The sequence below is a fragment of the Ursus maritimus genome, unplaced genomic scaffold (assembly GCF_017311325.1).
Source record: "Ursus maritimus isolate PB19 unplaced genomic scaffold, ASM1731132v1 scaffold_11, whole genome shotgun sequence".
NCBI lineage: Eukaryota > Metazoa > Chordata > Mammalia > Carnivora > Ursidae > Ursus > Ursus maritimus.
Genome location: NW_024423453.1, coordinates 50,766,603 through 50,789,770, shown reverse-complemented (window position 1 = coordinate 50,789,770; position 23,168 = coordinate 50,766,603).

Sequence of the window (23,168 nt, the reverse complement as noted above, 5' to 3'; positions counted from 1 at the left end):
GTAGTTTAAATGTTATGAAGTAAATGCTATGGTCTGTAGCTTCGGCCTGGTTTGTAGCTTAAATTATACTAATTTTTATTTTTTAAATCCTGTTCCATTCTTACATTTACATACTATTGAGAATATTCCTATATTTATATGCTTTGGTTTGTGATGCTGAACTAACAGAATTAACAATGTTTCAATGTAACGAGAAGTCAGGTTTCTGAGATCAATCTGTCAAAACTATCAGGTTTTTAGCAGCCTGGCTTTTTAGACTTGTCACTGAGTTAGATTCTTGAAAAAGGCCTATTGGTTGTTGATTTGATTGCTCTATTCTTACTTCTAGGCAGTATTTAATTTTCAACTTAATTTATAAGAAATTATTAACATACTGTATTCAGAACTCTTGCCAATCGAAGGTATACAAAACTATTAAGGATAGACTAATGAGCCACTGAAGCATTCTCAGTAAATTAAGAGAATTTTGCATAGAAAGCACTCCTCACTGCCAGATGTGACATGGCACAAAAAAGAAAAAAAAAAGAGAGAAAAGAAAATGATCTCTCTGGGGTTTCTTAGAAGTGGTTTCAGGTTTAAGGAGAGAATAAGTTGTGTAGTTAAAGAGCTCTATGACAAAGTCTAATATTTTTTCTATTCAAGACTATAATTCTCAAAGTTGTACTCAAGAGTGAGTCCCTAGGCCCTGGGAGTTCAACCACCAGATCTTGTTGCTTAGGTCAAAGATCTGAGGAGGCAGCTGGCAAGTAAAAATCAGTCTTCTGAAACCAAATTCATGCTGCTTTTTAAAATTATTATTATTTTACTGCAGACTCTTAAAATAAATGATGTATGAGGACAGATAGTCCCCACACATAGACACAAGATTTGAGCAGACACTTCACCCAAGAGGATATAAAAGTGGTAAATATGCACATGAGAAGAAGATACTCAGCATCATTATTCAGTAAGAGCAATACAAATTGAAACCAAAATAGATACCACTGCATACCCACTAGAATGGCTGAAATTTAAAAGACCAAGAATGCCAAGGGTTCGTGAACATGTGGAGCAACTGTTCAGTAGTTTCTTGTGAAGTCAAACCTATATTTCCCTTACAACCCAGCACCTCCAGTCTTAGGTAGTTGCCCACGTGAATTAAAAATGTGTGCCCATAAAGCATGTTTTGAAATATTTGTGACAGCTTTATTTATAATATACACATTCTGAAACAACCAACGTGTTCATCAACTGGTAAACAGATAAGCAAATTATGATCTAGTCATATGGCGGAACCCTGGTTACCAATAATAACGAGGTGTGAACTGAAATATGCAGCAACACGAGCCTCACAAACATTATGCTAAGTGGAAGACACCAGATGCACAAGAGCACACACTATATGATTCTACTGATAATACATTCTCGAAAAGGCAAGACTATGGGGATAGAAAGCAGCTCAGTGGTTGTCCGTGGCCGCTAAATTGAGTGGGAGGGGATTGTCTGCAAACAGACAGTAGGAAATTTTTTGAGCTGATGTAAATATTCTGAATTATTACTGTGGTAGTCAGTTGCTCAACCGTGTACATTTGTCAAATGGAACATTTTAAGTTGGTTCATTTTACTGTATGTGAATTATGCCTCAATAAAAATGATGGGAAAACAATATAAAATATGAGGGAGGAAAGCAGTAAGTAAAAGTAACATCACTTGCTTGGATAAGATTGCCTCTTGTACCCAAGAGGTCCTCCTGAACATTTTTCAGAAAATGAAAATACAAACCTGCCAAATCAAACAAACAGATAATTCCAAATGAAACTAATGGTCTCTGCTGATTCCAAGTAGTTGGTTTTTCAGTATTTATCACTATAGTATTAAGAAAATAATTTTTGAAAGAATCAATTGTAAATAACCCGTGTTGTTTTTCCACAATGAATATGTAATACATTATAATAGAAGTCCCGAAGCATAACCCAAAGCATCCACAAAAGCCACAAAGGACTTTGAAACAATGTTCATGCAGACATCTGAGAGAAAAATAGATATATAACTTCATGCTATGTTTTTAATTTATGGATACATCTATTCCTCATAAAAAAAGAATGAGTGAAATGGTCTGTCAATATCAAAAGAAAATCTCTTTTTGAGGAGTTTATATTCTCAGTAAATTCCAACTGCAGAGCCACCTTTTGAAAGACCCATTCATCTTCAGAGAAGGCACAACCTTATCATCATGGAGATTAACATACAACTTAGACATGATTCATTGACCAAAGCTTCTGAGAAGGCAGTGTCTTGACCCAGATGCAGATAAAGCGCTCTGACTTGAATCGCACGGATTGAAAGTCTGTATATTTTCTCTTTAAATATGAATTACAAATGATTTCCTTCGCAAAGAGATTGAATTAACAAGCAAAAGAGGTTAAAGTAAAAGAGTTGGTGAAGAAAGCACAACAGCAGTGGACCTTGAGGGTAGAAAAATTGCCACAGATTGCTCAATACTCTCAAAACTATTACTTTACCTACATATTAATAGAAGGTATGTACTTCAAATTCAAATCTTTTTAGATATTCTCAATCATATGATCATCCAGGACTAATCCCTCTACAGCAGTGATGATTTTAGCAAGATTTGTCCATAATATTTCCATATATTGTCTGACTTGTATAAGTTTAACAGAAAATAATTTGAATATCTTCTGTGTATAAAAAATGTGTTCAAGTTTTGGAGATATGGAAATATGTGAGAAACAGCCTCCAATGGATGGATAGTCTAGTAAGGAAGAAGACATGAGAATAATCAAATATTACAAAAAACAAAGTGCACTAAAAACTTGAATAAAAATGAAAGCTAAGGGGGCACCTGGGTGGTTCAGTAGTTAAGTGTCTGCTTTCGGCTCAGGTCATGATCCCAGGGTCCTGGGATCGAGCCCTCATGGGGCTCCCTGCTCAGCAGGAAGCCTGCTTCTCCCTCTCCCACTCCCCCTGCTTGTGTTCCCTCTCTCACTGTGTCTCTGTCAAATAAATAAAATCTTTTTTTAAAAAAAATGAAAGCTAGATACTATTGGAATATTTGATCTCTTTTTGGTTGCACATTTTAAGAATTTTCTTCTTTTACCATACGTTATATGTAAGTCCCAATTATCTAAACAATAACAGGATATTGAACAAGAAGGGAAGCAAGAAGGAATGGATGCCAGAAAGTGGCAGATCTGGATTTGAACACAGTCCTGAACCTTATTAACTTAGCAACTTTGTGCAAGTTGCTTATTGTTCTCTGAACCATAATTTCCTTATTTATAGAAGTTACATAAGTATATCATCTTACAGGTGTTTGTAGTAATTTAAAGACAATGTATTAAAGGGTTGAGAAAAATGTCTGACTTGTAGTAGGATCTAAACAAATTGCTAGTTTCCTTTTTCTCTCCTCTGCCTCCCAAGCCATTTCAAATCCATGGCCTATCAGACTCTTCTTGCCACAAATGTAGTCTAAAGCTTCACTATTTCCAGGAAATTGTTAGCAATATTGCCAGGGCACTTTCTTACCTGCATTCCCATGGTGTCACTACATTTTCCACTTAGACCACCTGTAGGTGCTGATAGCATTTCAGGTCATGGGAAGACTCCTCTCCCTCTCTCTTCTTGGCCGTCCATCACAAGCTGCTCTGAGTGACCCCACATTTCTCATCTCCTCCTTCTTTCCCTCTTTTCTTCTCTATTCAGCTCAGAAAGATTTGTTCACCATCTTCTCCTTCATTCCGCTTCATTCGAACCTGAGTGATTTTCCTAACATCGGTCTTACTCCTGCCCTTATTATTTTATTACAATGAGGGAAGGAGGGCACGTGTTGTGATGAGCACAGGTGTTATACACAGCTAATGAATTGTTGAACACTGCATCAAAAACTAATGATGTACTATATGTTGGCTAACTGAACATAATAAAAAACAAAACAAAAATTTAAAAATTAAAAAAAAAAAACAATGGGGGAATCAAGCCCTTTCATCTGTCACTGAAATTATAGCTGCTCCATAAGGCCCTCCACAAACTACAAATTGGCAACTCCCTCTTGAGTCCCTGAGCTGAGTTTGAGACAATCAGAACCCAGTCACATATTGTATATTCTCCTTTGAAGTATAAAATGTTAGTAACTCAAACATTCATTCAACAATACTGGAATGACTACTACGTGACAGGCTCTGTTCCAAGCATAAGGGACGTCACACTGAACAAAACAAAGTCCTGTTCCGCGCAGAGAGAAAGGAGAGACACACAGTGAACAAACAAGTAAGTAAATGCATAAATAAGTATGATGGGGAAATATAAAGCAAGGTAAGGGAAGAATGATTAAAGACCTACTGAAGCTGACCCCTGAGGGGAAATGTGAAAAAAGTAAGGAAATAAGCCACGCTGATATTTGTGGGAAGAGAATTCAGGATGAGAGAGCAATGCCGAAGCAGAAAAGCCGGAGTTTGAGAGTGACTGGAACTGAGTGAATCTGGGGAGAGTAAGTGGTTGAGAGGGAGCAAGAGTTAGCTTGACCCACCTTGTAGGAAACAGTAATGATGCAGCTGAGAAAGGGAAATCCATTAGAGGCTTTTGAATGGAGAAGTGACATAACATGACCCTTCTTTAGGGGGAAACACTTGGAACAGACGTTAGGTACAAATTCCAAGTCTTCTGCTCGACTGTGCTAAGGTGGTCCAACATTTTTCAGGCTCCGTTTCCTCCTTTAGAAAATGGGCAAGATAATAATAACTATCTTTTTAAATCGAGAAAATTAAATGAGGACTTAACAGAATGCCTAACATATGGTGAATACTTTACTGAAAGTACTAAACATTATCTCATTTACATTTGTCAATAATCAGCTTTATTTTTCTCCATAATAATGTTTTTCTTGGGATCACATCTGAATAACCGTGGAAACCGAACAGATGCCAAAACATTCATTTCATTATACGTTAAATATGCAATCTTGAGCCAACCTAAGCAAAATCCAAAAAAATTTGGATTTCAGGCAAAGCAGCAAAATCTGATATGAATCTAACTTCTTGTGAGTAGTGACTTGACCCATTTGATATGACTTGAGAGGCACCACTTATGGCTTCATGTATTTTTTTGTTTTTTGAAGATACAGTCATGAACATATCCTAAGAGAAACGGGCATGTGGAATCTTTGTCTTGCTATTTTTTCCTCACTGATTAATTCTCAAGTGATAGTCTTTTCTTCAAGACATTATGTAAAATGTCTTAAAACCACTTTTAAGAGTATCATGGCAGAGATTTGAACACAGGGGATAAGGGGGATTATCGTGTAGCAAACCATAATTAGCTTGCATTCTTTAAATCCACCTAGTTTTTTTTTTTTAATAGAACTCAAGCATAGAGTTTTTTAATTACACCAAAGGAATACATTTATATAATGTAAACTGCTTAACATTTTCTAAAATTATTATGCAGTAAACAAAAGCGGAACATCAACCTAAACCCAAAGTGAAATAGCACCCATTAATGTAGAGTCCCTGATATTAAGGAGGTGACACAGGCAAGACATAAAGCTTTCCCTCTCACTTGGCTGTGAAGCCGCGGGCACCAGGGTGAGAGGTGTGATGGACACCGAGCAACAGCCCAAGGCTGGTGAACCTGCGAAATGGATGACAGATGAGGTGTCACTCTTTGATTTTGTCAGTCTCAATCTTCACAATCTCTTACCTCTAATAAAGTGTAAAGGAAGATAAAACCATTTCCCCTTTCTTCTATATTGTTTGAACGTCATTATCATGAATCTCTCAAGAGAGCCTTCACTATGAGCCAGGTGGCTGCTGCATTTCCCTTATAGCCCCAGGGAACGGTGATGGAGCTGTGTCAGCCTGCAGCTTATAAAAATCTCTGAAAAAATTCATTAATTATTGTTCCCTTATTTAAATCTTACAACTCAATGCATAAGCGATCCTCTGTACTTGGTATTCCTTATATAGGGAAAAGGAAACAATAAGTTAGCAAATTTCCCCTCCAGGCATTTGCCTGAGCTGGACATACCTGGCTCCCTTTTTGAGAAGGCCTCCGGGGAAGTCCTCTGGAGCAGGGGTGGCTCTTTCCTAGTCTCCTCCTGTACATCAGGAAACTTCCAGTCTGGGACTGCTCCAAGCTTGTAGAGAGCCCCTCTGCTCTTCTGAGACTTACTCCATCTCCTGCTGGACTCAGCGGTGCCCAGCAACATGGCTCATTTCTTTCTCTTAAACCTCTCACCACTGCCTTCAGCCGCCATTTTAAAACTATTTCACTTGCCTTCAGGTTTTGCAACTGAAACCTTCCCGTTTACTTTTAGCAAAGGAAAAGTCAAAGCAGAAGGAAAAGTCAAAGATTCAAAGCACGAGAAGTGTTCAGTGAACTATTGTGACTTGAAGATGGAGGGGGTCACGTGGCTAGGAATGTGCGTAGCATCTGGAAGCTGAGAATGACCCCCTCCTGACAGCCTTCAAGGAACAGGGACCTCAGCCCTAGAACCATGAGGAACTGAACTCTGCCAACAAAAAAGAGCTTGGGAGTGGATTTTTCCCTGAGCTTCCAGGCAAGCCAGGCTGACACCTTAGTTTCAGCCTCGTGATAGCCTGAGGAGCAAACCTAGTCATTCTTACAGGACTGAGATCATAATGGTATTTCAAGCTACTAGGCTTGTAACAATTTGTTACACAGAAACAGAAAACTAATACACTCTAGATCGATCCTTATCTCTTTTTAGGAATCTTTTTTCATTAAATTTTTTCCAGTCTTCAGCCTCTCCTTGCTGTTGCATTTGTCCTGTCATCATTACTGCCACCATCATCACCAGCACTTATAGTAGTGATTGAATATGCCAGACACTATATTTAAATACTTTCAATTGATTGTTTCATTTAAAGCTTCATAAAAGCCAGGGTTCTTATGAAAATGCAGATTGTGAGTCTGTAGCTCTGGGCTGGCGCTTGAGATTCTAACAAATGGCCAGGCGATGCCTCTGCTCCTGACCTATTTATAAATATAATTATAAATATTTATAAATATAATTCAAGTCATTCAACTAGTATTTGTAGTTGCATGACTAGTCCTAGTAAAATGGGCAGCTCGTCTTAGGTACCATTTTTATAAGTTGGATAATGGTACTGACTTAACTTTGATAGAAGTAACGGAGTGCTCAGTTTGGTGTGTCTCAAAACAGAAACTGAGGTGGGGTGGGGAATGTATTCTGAGGAAAATAACCTGATTCCTGAATTCTGTCTCTACCCTTGAGACCAGAACTGTTGAAAACTGCCTAAGGAAATGTATTTTTAATAAGCTTCCTCAGATGAATCTTACGTTACTCAAAAGTAGGGTTTCGCAGTCTCAGCACTATTGACCTTTGGGACCAGATAATTCTTTTTTGTGGGAGGGTGTACTGTGCGTTGTAGAATGTTTAATATTCGTGGTCTCTACTTACTAGATGCCAATAGCACCTCCCTGCCCAGTTGTAACAACAAGAAATGTCTTTGAGTATTACCGAATACCCCCTGGGCAGCAAAAATCTCCTTTGGATGAGAACCTCTGCTCTAAATTTCAAGGATTGATAACTTAGGCTTTAGCTAGGAAACAGATACCTGAAAGTGCATAGGTTAGTACAAGACTCAGTCAGCTTTTTTCTATTAAAAAAAATATATACAGTAAATGTGTATCCATACAAATATGAAAGTTCAAACATAATTTAATTTGTTTAACTAAAAATATCTAGGTAAACACTAATTATTTTATTTCCAAGTGCAACTTTTTTCAAACTTCACTTCTGAATTCAGTTTTAACTTCACAATAATTTGCTATTCAATTTGTGATATCATGGTTAATACTCAAGCCTTTATAAAAATGAGTAGTTCTACTTTTCAAGACTATAGCTGTCTGATAAAAGCTATTGAAAAAAAGGATTTAAAATTTTTTTTCATCCTCAAAATTTGTCATGAACAGTGAGGTACTCTTTCCAACCCCTCCCCATTTTTTCTTTTCCCATCTAGTTTATTGGTTCTTTGCTTCTGGCAAATATCTCTGCTGAATAGCACGTCACCCTTTTCTCTCCACAAGACAAATGAATAAAAATCTGATTTTGAAATTGGGCCAGGGTCTGTGCAAATCCCCATCACTATGATGTGAGTGTGTGTATGTATTTTCAGAAAAGTGAGGGAAAATTTACTCTGACAACCATGCTTCTACATTACATACCAATAGTAATGCCTCTTTTGAGGTGTATATCTTATGCTGAAGCTTATTTTTAAGGGAGTCTTGCAACTAAGCCAGGGTGTGCCTGTGTGTCTGTGCGTAACTGCTACTAGTCGTGTTGCCATTCTTAACAGACATAATCGTTTCTTTTCCATCTGAGCATCTTAAGCCTTGATTTAAGTTAAAAATCTTTTAAAGCAGGATTTTAAGTATGTACTCATTGATTTCTTGGCCACTCATCTCTAGTAGTTGGTAGTCTAGTTTTTGTGGTATGTGCCATGCTAGGTCATTATGGTGCAGTTACTCATTTAAAAATAAAGTCTATCCGAGCTTCTGCTAATTTCTCAAATCCAGAGGCCATTCTAGAAGAAATGATTTACTACACAGTGACGTGGTAGTTCTGTTAAAGTTGACTTGAACACTGCTCATTCATTCTCCTGTCAGTCACTTTGCTTTTATTTGGGAAAACAATGCCACAGAGCGGTGTAAGAACATGTTATTTAGAATGAGACAGACATGGGTTTGACTCTGGCTGTGTGGCACCACTTTGGCAAATAAATTCTCTAAATCTTAGTTTCCTCATTTGTAAAAGGGGATTAACCATTGTCAGATTTCTTGTGAAGATTAAATGCAATCAAGTATGTAAAATGCTTAACACAGAGATAAGCCCAGGGAAAGCATTCAATTTATAGTATCTATTACATTATTATTTTATTTATCCTAATCTATTGCCTGTCTGGCTGTTTGTTTTCTCTAATATTAGGGGTAGAAATTACAGACATGGCTAGCTCAGAAGTTTATTTTTCATTCAAGTCAATTCTTAAATATATATATTTAACATGTGAATTTATATATATAGCTATAAGTCGCTTGTTAAAATATTTCTTGTCTGCTTTTTAAAAAGCACAACAGAAGAACTATCTCTGCAATGGCCTATGCTGAGTAGAAACAGGCCATATTATTATCTGGATATCATTATCTGTATTATCATTACTCAAATGATATGCAATTTCAGATACGTATTTACACTAAGTTTTTTCAGCATTATTGTAGCCACCAAGGCATCCAGATATTTAGGGTATAATGATTTAATGTCAACTGAAGAGCTAATGACTTAAAGAAAGAGAAAGCTTAGGAAATTGAATCCTATTTCTGTAGACAGAATCATTATTGAATTAAAGTTTTTACTTTACTATGTACTTTGCTATGTATCTGCCAGTCTCAAACCAAAGAAATAGGAGGCTTAATTTGATTTTATAGAGAGATGAATTTTCAGAAACTCAGTATAAAGTGCAAAAGGTTACAGTCAATAGAGTTCCAATAAACATTGTATTGTGCGTGACTCATTCAGTCTTTTAAATTTATTCAGGCTCTTGCAAAACGTAATTACCTATGTATTTCCTAAGAAAAGATGCAGACATTGCTGAAGCATCGTGTTAATAAAATATTTCAAACTGCTTTTTTTACTGACTTTTTGGATTTAGGGCAACTGAGATACTGTTGGACAACATGTTTCTTGTTTTGTTTTTCCCCCTAAAATTTGAATAAAACTGCCCATATTCCCAAGTAATTGAAATTATAATTTGTTCATAACCTTGTACTAAAGCCAGTTCAAAGTATCTCTGTGCAAAACTCATTGAAGCTGTGTTCATAGTGTTCTTTTTTTAAATTTTAATTTAAATTTTTTATTTAAATTCAATTTAGTTAATATATACTGTATTATTAGTTTGAGGGGTAAAATTTAGTGACTCATCATAACACCCAGTGCTCATTACATCAAGTACCCTCTTTAATGCCCATCACCCAATTACTCCATCTCCCCACCCATCTCCTCTCCAGCAACCCTCAGTTTGTTCCTAGAGTTTAGCATTTCTTATGGTTTGCCTCCTTCTCAATTTTCATCTTACTTTGTTTTTCCTTCCCTCCCTGTATGTTCATCTGTCTTGTTTCTTAAATTCCATATATGAGTGAAATCATATGGTATTTGTCTTTCTCTGACGGACTTATTTAGCTTGGCATAATCCCCTCTAGTTCCATCCACAACGTTGCAAATGGCAAGATTTCATACATTTTGAAGGCTGAGTAATAGTCCATTGTGTATATATATACACCACAACTTCTTTATCCATTCATCTGTTGATGGACATTTGGGGTTTTTGCATAATTTGGCTATTGTGGACATTGCTGCTGTAAACATTGTGGGACATGTGCCCCTTTGAATCACTATGTTTGTATCCTTTGGATAAATACCTAGTAGTGCAGTTGCTGGGTCATAGGGTAGTTCTATTTTTTACCTTTTTGAGGAAACTCCATACTGATTTCCAGAGTAACTGTACCACCTTTTCAATGAGGGGGGAGATCAACACTCTTTAATGACAATTCTGATTTTCTTTCTAGTTCTCCTACTTTTTATGTCAACTTTATTGAGGTATAATTGACTTACAACATCATTGTGGTTTGATATACATACACAGTGCCCCCCCATCCAGTTAATTAACACATTTATCACCTTACTTATTTATCTTTTGTATGTATGTTTGTGTGTATGTGTGTGTTTGAGAGAGAGAGAGAGACAGAACATTTAAGTTCTACTCTCTTAGCAAATCTCAGTAACACAATATAGTATTATCAACTGTGGTTACCATGTTTTACATTAGATCATTAGGCCTTTTATGTCTTATGGCTTAAGGTTTATACCCCTTCACCACCTCTCTGATTTTCTTTTCAGTCTGAGAATATGTGGCAGCTGAAATAGTTTAAAGATGTTTTCTAACATTAACCAAATTAAATCTTATTCCATATATTACCTGCCATTTCTCTTAAGGAATCCCTGTCTTATAATCTAGTAACAGGAGAAAATTAGATAAGTCAGGGGCCTCCATGTCACAGCAGTGAGGAACCTGTGTGAGATTTCTCTTCTTTTTTCTCATGTGAAGAAAGAATTGGGGATTCTGGAGATAAGTTAATGAAACTCAGATACTTACATCAAGTTTATTGGTAAGATTTGGATGATTATAAAGAAAAAAAAAAAGGACCTGTGCCTTTAAAATGATAAAAAATGATATTAAAAAAAATAAAACAGTCTTGCTCTGTTTGGAAGAGAGACAGGTTTGAGAGTCTGAGGGTTTGCTGTGATTTAAGAGTCAGTGAAAATCTCCAAGAAGATCTTAAATTGAAAGCAAAGGGTGTAAACTTTTAAAAATAGTGAAATTAAGAAAAAATATAATCCAGAGTGTTTCATGTCAGAATTATCAGAGATTTCATAAGCTCTTAGACATTTTAGAGAATCTGCCAAGAAAATTGAATCTTAGAATTATATTTTTAATTTGTCCCCTGAAGTCTTTGAATAAATAGGATAGCTCATTTTAAGTTTTTATTGATAAAGAAGTTTTTTGGATTTTTTTTGCTTTTTTAATAGATGCACCTTTCTGGGTAAATCTGGCCATTCTTGTACAGAGAGGCTCAAGCAAAATATTTAAAACACAGGGAAAAAGAATTCCATTTCCTACTTGATAAGTGGGAATGATGGAAAAGTACAGCTACAGTCATGGATGGTACCATTTATAAGTTGCATAAAATTATTTTAGTGTTCTTTTAAAATATTTTCAAGGTACAGTAGTGCAATATGAAATAAAATAAATAAAAGCAAATTTTATAATGTCAACTTGAGGGAACAGGTAAATCATTCATTCAGATAAGGGTAGATCAGAGCGTAAAGAGCGGGAATAAGGCCAGCATAACATTTGTTGTCACTGCTGGGTCAAAAATGACGATCTCAGAGCTGAAAAGAATACAATGTGTACTCTCAGTTGATAAGTAGGCAGAATGAAATGAATCAGATAGTCACAGGTTACACCAAAAGAACTTTCCTCTTGTCCAGATTGCTTTTCCTATCCTAATGGGAATGAGTGGAATTTCTAAGAAAGAAAATGTAGAATCAGGCAGATTTATATTTAACTTTCCCACATCTCCGCCTCCCTATCTGAAAAAAACACAACAGCATATATTTTGAAGCTTTTCATGAAGATTAAATGAGATAATGAAAAAATATATGTCATAATGCCTGGCATATAGGAATTATTATTTTTACTACCAATAATAACAACATGCTTCTTGACTGAAATTATGTAATATAAGGAAAATCACTGAGGGAAACCATTTTTTGTTTTATTTTGGTTTTTTACATATAGGTAAAAGTTGCAAAGTTTTATTAGAGATGCCAAAAACTAAAATTATAATGTTTCATAAAATTATGGCTTGGAAACAGATTCTGTAATACTAAAGGATTTCTTTTGTTATCCAAAGATAATCCACTAGCTCTAAAAAATGAAGCAAAAGTTCAACTGCCTCTTTAATGAAATTTCCTATTATTATGTATGTAATGTGTGTCCTGTTATGGTTTTTGTGATTAACTGAGGATTGTAATGCATTAACCCATAAGGAAACCATTTCCTTTCTTATTTGTGGGAGAGGCATTTTCATCTGCAGCCAATGTTGTAGCTTGTCTGCCAATGGAATGTGGTGGATAGCTACAGGGTGAAAATAAATTGACAGACCCTAAGAAGACAGCTTCTTCAAGGACAAATGATATGGGCGCAGAAAAACTAGTTCCTTCTGGAGTGTTGGCATACAGGGATGTAGGGAAGTCAGAAGTGACCCCAGAGTCTAGTGAATTTGAACCTGTCTCTTAGAATCAAGGTTAGTGATTGGAGGTCAAAAATATGTGCTTGGAAATCAATACATTTGTGGTTTATTTCTTCTTGGTCTCCTGAGGTCAAGAAAAGGGGTTTGGAAAATCCTCATTTGTCTCATCTTTGCTAAGATGAGCCAAGCAAAGGATTCGGGGTCACTATTTTGTTTTGTTTCTTTTTCTAGCCTTATTTGAGTACGTTGTTGTTATTCACAGAGGAGAGCTTTCCCCTACACTCCTTCTCAGGTGGGGTTCTTGATGGAACAGTATCCATAGAGAGCCTGTACATTGGTAATGGACCTGAAAGTGATGCCCAGCTGCTCAAAAGCACAGCATCTTTGTAATATGTAAGAACTATTAAAAGTGTACAGGTTTCCATCTTACCCCTTTTAACTGCTGCTCACCTGGTCACATTGAGTTTTTTAACTTTAGACCCAATCCCTTCCCTTGGGGGTTCATTTTAGAATATGAAAGCAAATATATTGGACCTGCACTTAGATTGTATATCTGAATAAAAATATTTCTTGAGAAACCATAATCAGCCATTTATATTTTATTTTTAATATTATATGCTAAGTTCTCAGATCTTTAAAAATATGTAGGTAAGGCATAAATATGGGAGAATAATTGAGACAGATAAGCATTCTCTTCTCTAATTTACATAAGCATTACAAGACTTCTGGATCTTTAATTTTCTCCAAAGTTATATTTGTTTTCTCTGGATAACACTTTCTTTACGCATTTTTCCTTTAGTTTCCCCAAGTGAGAATAGAAATCTCAGGAGGAATGCTTAGATGATTTATAGGTGTTACCACACCTCTGGTATAAAAATATCGTCTTCTGTGATATAACATTTAGGAGTATTTTATTGTTCTATAACTTGTCAGGAAATTGCTGGAGTGTGACTCATTATGATTGCATACTCATGTGAGAACTCATTGATAATCATAAAAAGAAACTCACAACATAAATTAAGGAAAAAAGCAATCTTGAACCTGTCATTCAGGATTCTGAACACAGAAAAAAAATCCTTTCCTGAAATACATTGCAGACCTCCCTTCTCCAATGCCATTTGCTATTACCATTTTAGTCCACTGTTTTTTTCTTACCTAGGACAGTGAAATAAGACTTCAAGAACATAGTCAGCAATGATATTGAGAAGAAAAATCTATTTGGATTGGTAGTGGCTGTCTTTGATGGTAGGTCCACTGGAAGTCCAAAGTTCTATTCTCAGTTCTGATAAGGAATAGCTGTGCAACAATGAACGAAAATTCTCCCTGCACACCTCAGTATCCTCAGCTACATCCCATAAGATAAAAATATTTTCCTCTTATTCACAAATTTTATAGGTATCAATGAGACGGTATGTAAAAATGTATGAAGACTGAGAATTCCATTAAATATAAGGTAACTCTTCTAGCCCCCATTCTGAGAAGTAAATTATACTTAAGAAAACTTTATATAACAGAATAAATAAAATGTCATATAAATATTATCACTTTCTTAGTTTTAACTGCCCATCTCATTTTCTTCCAATACATCAGTTTAAGATTAGGACTACAGAACTAGGGTTTATTCTATAAATATTTATTAATTCAGGATGCAATGACGTAACCCCAAAACATTGCTACTTAGATACCTTGGAAGTGGGAAAGTTGTTAGTTGCATGTCTGAGACAGTGGTGTTTAACAGGTACTCACCGAAAAAAAGTTACATACATTTTCATACATACATTCATTATAAACTTTAGTGATATCTAGGATCTGTAGCACACAATTTACAAATAATAAAACAATAAAATATGCAATATTCTATTGTAGATTCCGTACAACCAATTGATTTTCCAGAATGCTTTTTTTTTTTTACTTAATTTTTGTAATGTGTTGTATCTGTAGCCAACATATGGCTGCAATTGACAGATGAGAGTTGCTCTGACAAGAATGTTGGTTGATGTTTTTGTTTTATTTGACGGTAAAATGAGAGTGAAACATCAAAAATGGTTGTTGGAACATCACTGGTTCATCAGTGGTCAGTGATGAATGCTTTCTTTGGTAAACTAGATAATAGTCCTCAAATACTAGAAGAATATTTTCTCAATTTTTTACGCTACTTACACTTTAATGGCTACAGAAAAACGTGCTTTTAAATTTAATTCCCCATTGTTAACATTTTCTCTGCAACCTTAAATCTAACAGTCAATGGAAAAATAAAACTTGACTTGTAGCATTTGCCAATTTCAGTGATATACTCTCACCATCACTGATATTGAGTTACCAATGTGACGCCATTAAATGCAGAGCTGGGGAGAGATGCACAATAGCACACCATTATATAGTATTTCCACCATACAGATACAGAAGACGTAAATACCCCCAAGAACCTAGATCATAGTAAAATATAGTAAAATAATTTAGAAGTAATAAGTTTGAGTGGATATTATTTTTGTTTTAATATAACCTATTTAATTGTGGCTTTATATAATTTAACTTTGTAATAATGCCTGGGATTAACAACTAGCCACAATATTATTGAAGATTTAACAATTAGGTCTCATGCACTCCAGTACAGGGGAGCTCCAGCACATTATTTGTCCCAGGTTATGGTATTACAGTGACAACCTGCAACAAACAAAGTGGGAAATGGTTGAAACTAATAATACTCATTTGCTGACCCACCTTTATGTCTAATCAGCATTAGAAATGACATAACCTTGTAATTCCTCTTGGGTTTTCTATTGACACATCTATATGATCACTATAGATGACACCAGGGAGCTTGAGACCTTGAGGGGACATAATATTCAGAGAAGGGTATTTTTCAGGAATTTCTCTAATCCCAGTGGGTGAATAATGTTCACTACAAGGCATATTTTCTCAAATTAAAAAAAAAAAAAGGCTAGTTACGAAGTTCTATTATGTCCTGCTATGGACGTGTATGCCACTCTTCCTTCAAAGAAGTAACAAGTACAGCAACCTTAGAGGTTTTTCCTCTGTGCTAGATGGCCTCAACTCTTAGCACAATAAAATAAGCATTTCAGCCACTAAAAATATTTTAAGGGTTTCTGCATGTGCTTTCTATCCCTTAATGTATTCTTCCTCCTATATTATTCATCTTATTAAGTTGCACTTCTGTCTTCCAGTTATCAAAGCAGGAAACCTAGATATCATACTAGGTTCTTCTTTTTCCCTCATTCTCAGAACTCAAAAATTACCAAAATACAGAATTGTGTCTAAAGTGCTGGAATAATACCTAGAGTTTGGAAGCACCCAGTAACTGTCTTAATGAACGTATGGCTCAGTGAGCGGACTCAGGCACAACACACGCACGTGCACGTGCACACACACACACGAAGTGAATGGTTCTAGACCTTGGAATGGAGGAGTAGAACTTAAATTTTTATCTTAATTGACTATATTGGCATAGTTTTGGGGTGGTGTTTAATTCTTCATAAAAAATTTAAAATGAGAAATTTCAAAAAAGTCTGTGGCTAGATCATCAGAAAACTTCTGCAAATAGATCTGAATGCGGTGTTGTTGTCAATCTAATTTACTTGCTTACTTAATAATACACACAAGAAAAGACTGAGTGATGTTTGGAACTAAATAATTCACTGCCAGTACGATAGTATGACTCTAATTAAAAAGGAGAGCTCTCAGGGTCCTTAATATGAAAGTCTTCCTTGCTATCTAGTACAAAATGTCCCCAAGCAAGGTATGACGGTCAAATGCCATGCAGAGTGTACTGAAATATTCCTCTTTTTTACTGAATTTTTTTAAGCATAGAGTAGAATACTAAGGGGGAAGTCATTCAGAAAACCTCTGAAGCAGTGATTTTTAAACTTCTGTTGGTGATAGTCCCGAGTGACAATCTTATAAATGTCTGGATTCTTCTCCCCAGAAAAATGAGTATGTACATATGACAAATCACTTTGCATGAAATTTCAGGAACTTTTACAGTCTATAGATTGAAAATTAATGCTGTAGAGAAACTCAGCTTGGGCAAGCCTTAGCAAATAAAATTAATTAACATTAAATCAGGGGAAGGTTAATTCATCCCTGGACAAGAAAAGAATGCCCAGCTTTGAAAATAAATATGGTCCTGCTCACTTAACAAAAACAATATTGGGACAGATAGGGAAGTAAGGACAGAGTACAGGTCATGAACTCATTTATCTCACCAGAGGATTTCCTAGGGACTCCCTTGAATTCTGTCCTCAGACCTCGTTAAGGGTAGAATGAACTGTAAAGCTCTATAGTGCAGAGAAGAACTGCATTCTGACTGATTTAGAGAGAAATAGGAACCATAAAGTCTTCTCATCTAAGCTTTCTTTTTTACTACACGTATACAAAATAAATGTTAAAATTGTGCTCAGAATGCTATAAGCACATTTTATGATCCCAGTGCGAAGAGCATACCATTTGCATTTTGCCTCTGTGGTTTATGTTGTTCCCTGAACATTTCAATATAATTAGAGCCTTGTTATGTGCAGTAGGAAGATACATGATTGCTTTATAATGAAGAAGACTAGAATAAGCTTATCAAATGGCCATTTATGTTTTCATTATGGCCCTACTCTTATTATCATATTCATAATGAACATCAGGAAAATGTATAGTAAGAAACTTAACTCCGAAACAGCCAATACATAATGTCAAAATAAGATACATGATCACATTAACCCTCTAGATAAAATATATATAGAAGACTGCACCAAGATTTCATGTGTTCAATAAATATGCATTGGAAACATTATTTAGATTTTTAGATTATTAATTAAAGTAAGCGTGCTATTTGGATAATTTAAAGTCATTATATATGTTTATAGTGGCCAAAGAAATGATAATGAAAGGGTGAAATTATTTCTAAAAATTTCAGGAATATAAGAATCTTCATTCTTACATTTAGATTGACTTTGAAATATGTATGTCTTTCATTCCAATTTTCTGTACACTGAAGGGGATTTGGAGAATCAGGACAATTTTGAAGATAAAGTAGCCCAATAATGCAGTTTTGCCTTAAATACCCAATTAAGAAAAGGTATTTTTTTTCTCTGTACATGATCCAAGTAATTGCTGGAATTCTTCTTTTGATTATATATAACATATTCATAGTTACGTTTGCTAATTTCTTCAAACCATGCTACAAGTAACACTTCATCAATTGTTAGAACACAATTTTATGAAAACCAGCTTCTTAAAATACCTGTGTATTAATTGTCCAGGCCAGACACACATGCGAGATAAAATAATGAATAAATGGAAAATATCTGAATAATACAAAGTAGAAAAGCGTTTTGTGGAAGATTAAAATTCAAGTGAAAGGAGCATTTTAAAGAAAAATCTGGAAGAATACTGATAATCACCTCAATTTTCTATTTCATTTAGCTGTTTAGAAGTACTGCATTTATCTGAAAAGAGGTGTTGGAATTCCTGTCCTATTGCTGAACCAGAGCAAATTATTACTTGGCTTGAAAAGATCAATGACATGACAGTATATTGAGAAAGAAAAGTGAGAGATCTAAAGGCTTTTGTTTTTTTGTTTTTTTTTTTAAAGATTTTATTTATTTATTCAACAGAGAGCGAGAGAGGGAACACAAGCAGGGGGAGTGGGAGAGGAAGAAGCAGGCTCATAGCGGAGGAGCCTGATGTGGGGCTTGATCCCAGAATGCCGGGATCACGCCCTGAGCCGAAGGCAGACGTTTAACCGCTGTGCCACCCAGGCGCCCTGTTCTAAAGGCTTTTGATATCAGTTAGTGTTTTTTATCCCAAAGAAAACAATATTTTGTAGTATTTCAGTGAACAAATTCAGTCCCCAGACTTGAGTGTGGAGAAGGGAAAGGGGAAGAGCAAGGTTATGTGTTATTCTTAATGGTTGGAGAATTGCTAGAGCTAACTGCTTTATTAGATCATAAACGTCCCCAGGGTATGTATGGTGGCTTTGTGATGTGTCAGCTTGGCTAGGCTGAACAACATTTCCCAAAATTCCCTTCATGGGCGTGACCAGTTAAGATGGGCAGCCAGAGAGATGGCTCATGGAGGGCAGAGTGAAGCAGCAGCCATTTCATCCTTCAGACATGCTGGCACTTGTCTTCTGGCTTATCTCTACTGGAGTGAGGCCACATTTGGACCTACAATTTATGCTTCCCCTGGACCCTCCTTTAGCTTCTCTAACTCCTGGGCTTGATGACAAAGGGCCTCTGCTTCCACCAGACACCAGTATCTTCAAGGTCCGAGGCACATGGGTTCTGATCTGTTCTCGTGGGCTCTAACACACGCTTGTGGCTTCTCCTTGCTCTCCCCTACTTCACATCTATCATCCTTTCTCTGCTTCCTGCCCAGTAGACTTTAAGCTCTAGCATCAGACACAAAGACCACAGAAAGTGCTTATCCAGCTCCCACAATCGTGTAATGTCAAATCCATATGACAAACCCTTTCATATGTCAATATATATCCTAATGGTTTGCTCATATGATTAAAATCTGATGGATAGGCTAAACTTTTTTTTTTTTTAAGATTTTATTTATTTATTTGACGGAGAGAGAGACAGCCAGGGAGAGAGGGAACACAAGCAGGGGGAGTGGGAGAGGAAGAAGCAGGCTCCCAGCAGAGAAGCCTGTTGCGGGGCTCAATCCCAGAAGGCTGGGATCACTCCCTGAGCCAAGGCAGACGCTTAACGACTGAGCTGCCCAGGCGCCCCTGATGGATAGGCTAAACTTCTTATCAGCATTAGAGCTTCTTATATTTTTCTAGTTTTAAAATGAATGTCTCTTAAATGCAAATGATTTTACACTTGCATCGCCACTACCTTAATAGTAATTCTTTATGGTTATTTCTTTGGGTGTATTTTTATTTGCGGAAGTACGCTCACTTCATTAGACATTTTCTATGGAGTCTGGAATTTAGGATTGAGTGAATAATTGCAAAGCTGCAAACTCAACAAGCAAAGTCCAACTTCCTACCTATTTAAGTTTGGCTGAAATATGTTTAACTGATGAAAAGTAAATTACTTCCACTTTCTAAAGAAAAGTAAGATGGAAAGTAAATTTATAAGATGAAATATTAGCCAACCCACAATAATTGAATTGGAAGCTTAAAAATTGGCTATGCCATAAAAATAAGACCCATGTTGAATTTGAGTTAGTTTTAAAAAAGACTTCTGCTTTTCCATGCAAAGAAACAGAATTTTATATGTGCTCAATTCTACATTGCAATAACACCCAAAGGAAACAACCTTTTAATGTAAGCTTTTTTTCCAGTTCTTCATCCCTTGGGAAAACCTGTAAGTAGAAACATTCATCAGCTTGTCAGCATTTGTGCAAACTGATAAACATCAGCCAAACCCAAAAGAAAAAAAAATTTCCAGTTACTCTAGAGGAAGGTAAAGGCATCACTCTCTACTCAAAAATAAGGACTAGAAAAAATTGCTTACAATGTGTGGAAGATAAGAATAATGGCCTCCCAAAGATGTCCACATCTTAATCCACAAAACTTGTTGTGGGATTGTTGAATATGTTGAACTTGTTGAATACATTGCATTACAATGGAAAGAGGTAATTAAAGGTGCATATGAAATTGAGGTTGCTAATCAGCTGATTTTAAGACAAGGAGATTATCCTGTATAATCTGGATGAGCAAAAGGTAATCACAAAGTCTTCTAATGGAAAGGGAGAAACAGAAAATCAGAATCAGAAGCAGCATCATGAGAAAGACCTGGATCATCCACTGCTTCCTTTGAAGAGAGAAGGGGACCACGGGTCAAGGGATGTGGGCAGCTTCTAGAAGCCTAATAGGCAAGGAAACAGATTCTGTTCTAGAGCCTCCAGAGAGAAAACAGTCTTACTTATAGCTTGATTTTAGCCAGTGAGATCCATTCTGGACATTCTTTTATTTTTAATGATTTTTTATTATATTATGTTAGTCACCATACAGTACATCCCCGGTTTCCGATGTAAAGTTCGATGATTCATTAGTTGCATATAACACCCAGTGCACCATGCAATACGTGCCCTCCTTACTACCCATCACCAGCCTATCCCATTCCCCCATCCCTCTCCCCTCTGAAGCCCTCAGTTTGTTTCTCAGAGTCCATAGTCTCTCATGCTTCATTCCCCTTCTGATTACCCCCCCTTTCTTTATCCCTTTCTTCCCCTACCGATCATCCTAGTTCTTATGTTCCATAGATGAGAGAAATCATATGATATTTGTCTTTCTCTGCTTGACTTATTTCACCTAGCATTATCTCCTCCAGTGCCGTCCATGTTGCAGCAAATGTTGAGAATTCGTTCTTTCTGATAGCTGAGTAATATTCCATTGTATATATGGACCACAACTTCTTAATCCAGTCATCTGCTGAAGGGCATCTCAGCTCCTTCCACGATTTAGCTATTGTGGACAATGCTGCTATGAACATCGGGGTGCATATGGCCCTTCTCTTCACTACGTCTGTATCTTTGGGGTAAACACCCAGTAGTGCAATGGCTGGGTCATAGGGTAGCTCAATTTTTAACTTTTTAAGGGATCTCCACACTGTTTTCCAGAGTGGCTGTAGCAACCTGCATTCCCACCAACAATGTAGGAGGGATCCCCTTTCTCCACATCCTCTCCAACAATTGTTGTTTCTTGCCTTGTCTATTTTTGCCATTCTAACTGGCGTAAGGTGGTATCTCAGTGTGGTTTTGATTTGAATTTCCCTGATGGCTAATGATTTTGAACATTTTTTCGTGTGTCTGTTAGCCATTTGTATGTCTTCATTGGAAAAGTGTCTGTTCATATCTTCTGCCCATTTTTTGATTTGGACATTCTGACCTCCAGAACTGTAAGACATTAAATTTGTATTAAGACACCAAGTCAGTGATAATTTTTTCAACAACAATAAGCACCTAGTACACATGGTCTCAGGACAAAATAAGCAATTGAAGTCAGGAGCTTCAAGAGAATATTTGTGCTCACATCAGCTCTCTTGATTCTGCTAAAAATGAAAATGGGAATAAATGTGCTTTTAGACTAAATTCATAAAAAGGGAAATGTACCCATATTGGGAAAATCATAAGGAAATTTTGTTTTCCCAGGTTTCTGACTTTTATAAAAGAAAAAAAATTAAAGAGAAGAAAAAAAATTAAATTAACATGTGCAACACTGCCTAACTTACATCTCCATGGCCCCCACTGCATTATATCTTTTGATTATGCAGAGTTCATTTCAGCTCATTGTAGATTAAATCGAATAGTGACATTCCCAACTGGACTACCAGATGGAATCACATTTTAATTAACTTTTCAACCAGCATACAGATGTGCTTCTTCTGATCATTATCAGGAAATCATTTGCTTTCAGCAAAATGAGAAGCCCTGGTGGCAGACTGTAGCTTAGAATGATTGATCGCATCATGAGATCATTAACCTTAAAATGCTTTTAATCATTTATTGACCAAATGAATAAAAATCTTATAAACCAGTATTGAATATATCTAAGGCACATTATCATGTATCTTTTAGGGGATTAAATTAAAGGAAATATTTGCATAATAAAATAATGATTTATGTATATATATATTATTAACTTCCAAAAAGTCATGTGTCTTCTCACATTAGGCTTCCATACATTAATGAAAACATACACCATTGAAAAAAAGAACTTCTCCTAAAACTGCTTTTTGTTCCTCATCACTGCCAATTACAAGTCATATTTGATGCTTTAAGAAGAATAAATAAAGTTCCTACTATCTAAACATTTACACTGAAAAAGATCATTGTCATGAATAATTTCTTAAGTAGAAAAAATTAGAGTAAAAATGAGACATAAAAGATAATTTAAAATTATGTAGAAAGGATGAAAAAAGCTTTCATTTATGCAACTTGTTTGATTTAATGCTTACTTCCACTCTTTTCAAGCTACAACTAGTAATCTAATAAACTAGGACTCTAGTAATTATAAACTCTAGTAATGAGAAGACTTTCTTAATTGTTCAAAACCTTTTTTGAGGGGCGCCTGGGTGGCACAGCGGTTGGGCGTCTGCCTTCGGCTCAGGGCATGATCCCGGCATTATGGGATCGAGCCCCACATCAGGCTCCTCCGCTATGAGCGTGCTTCTTCCTCTCCCACTCCCCCTGCTTGTGTTCCCTCTCTCGCTGGCTGTCTCTATCTCTGTCAAATAAATAAATAAAATCTTAAAAAAAAACAAAAACTTTTTTTTGCTTATTCCAAAATTTATAAGTGAAAGTCGATGTGTAAAATATAATTTCTATGTTATCAGTTATTAAGTTACTGTAATATGTCT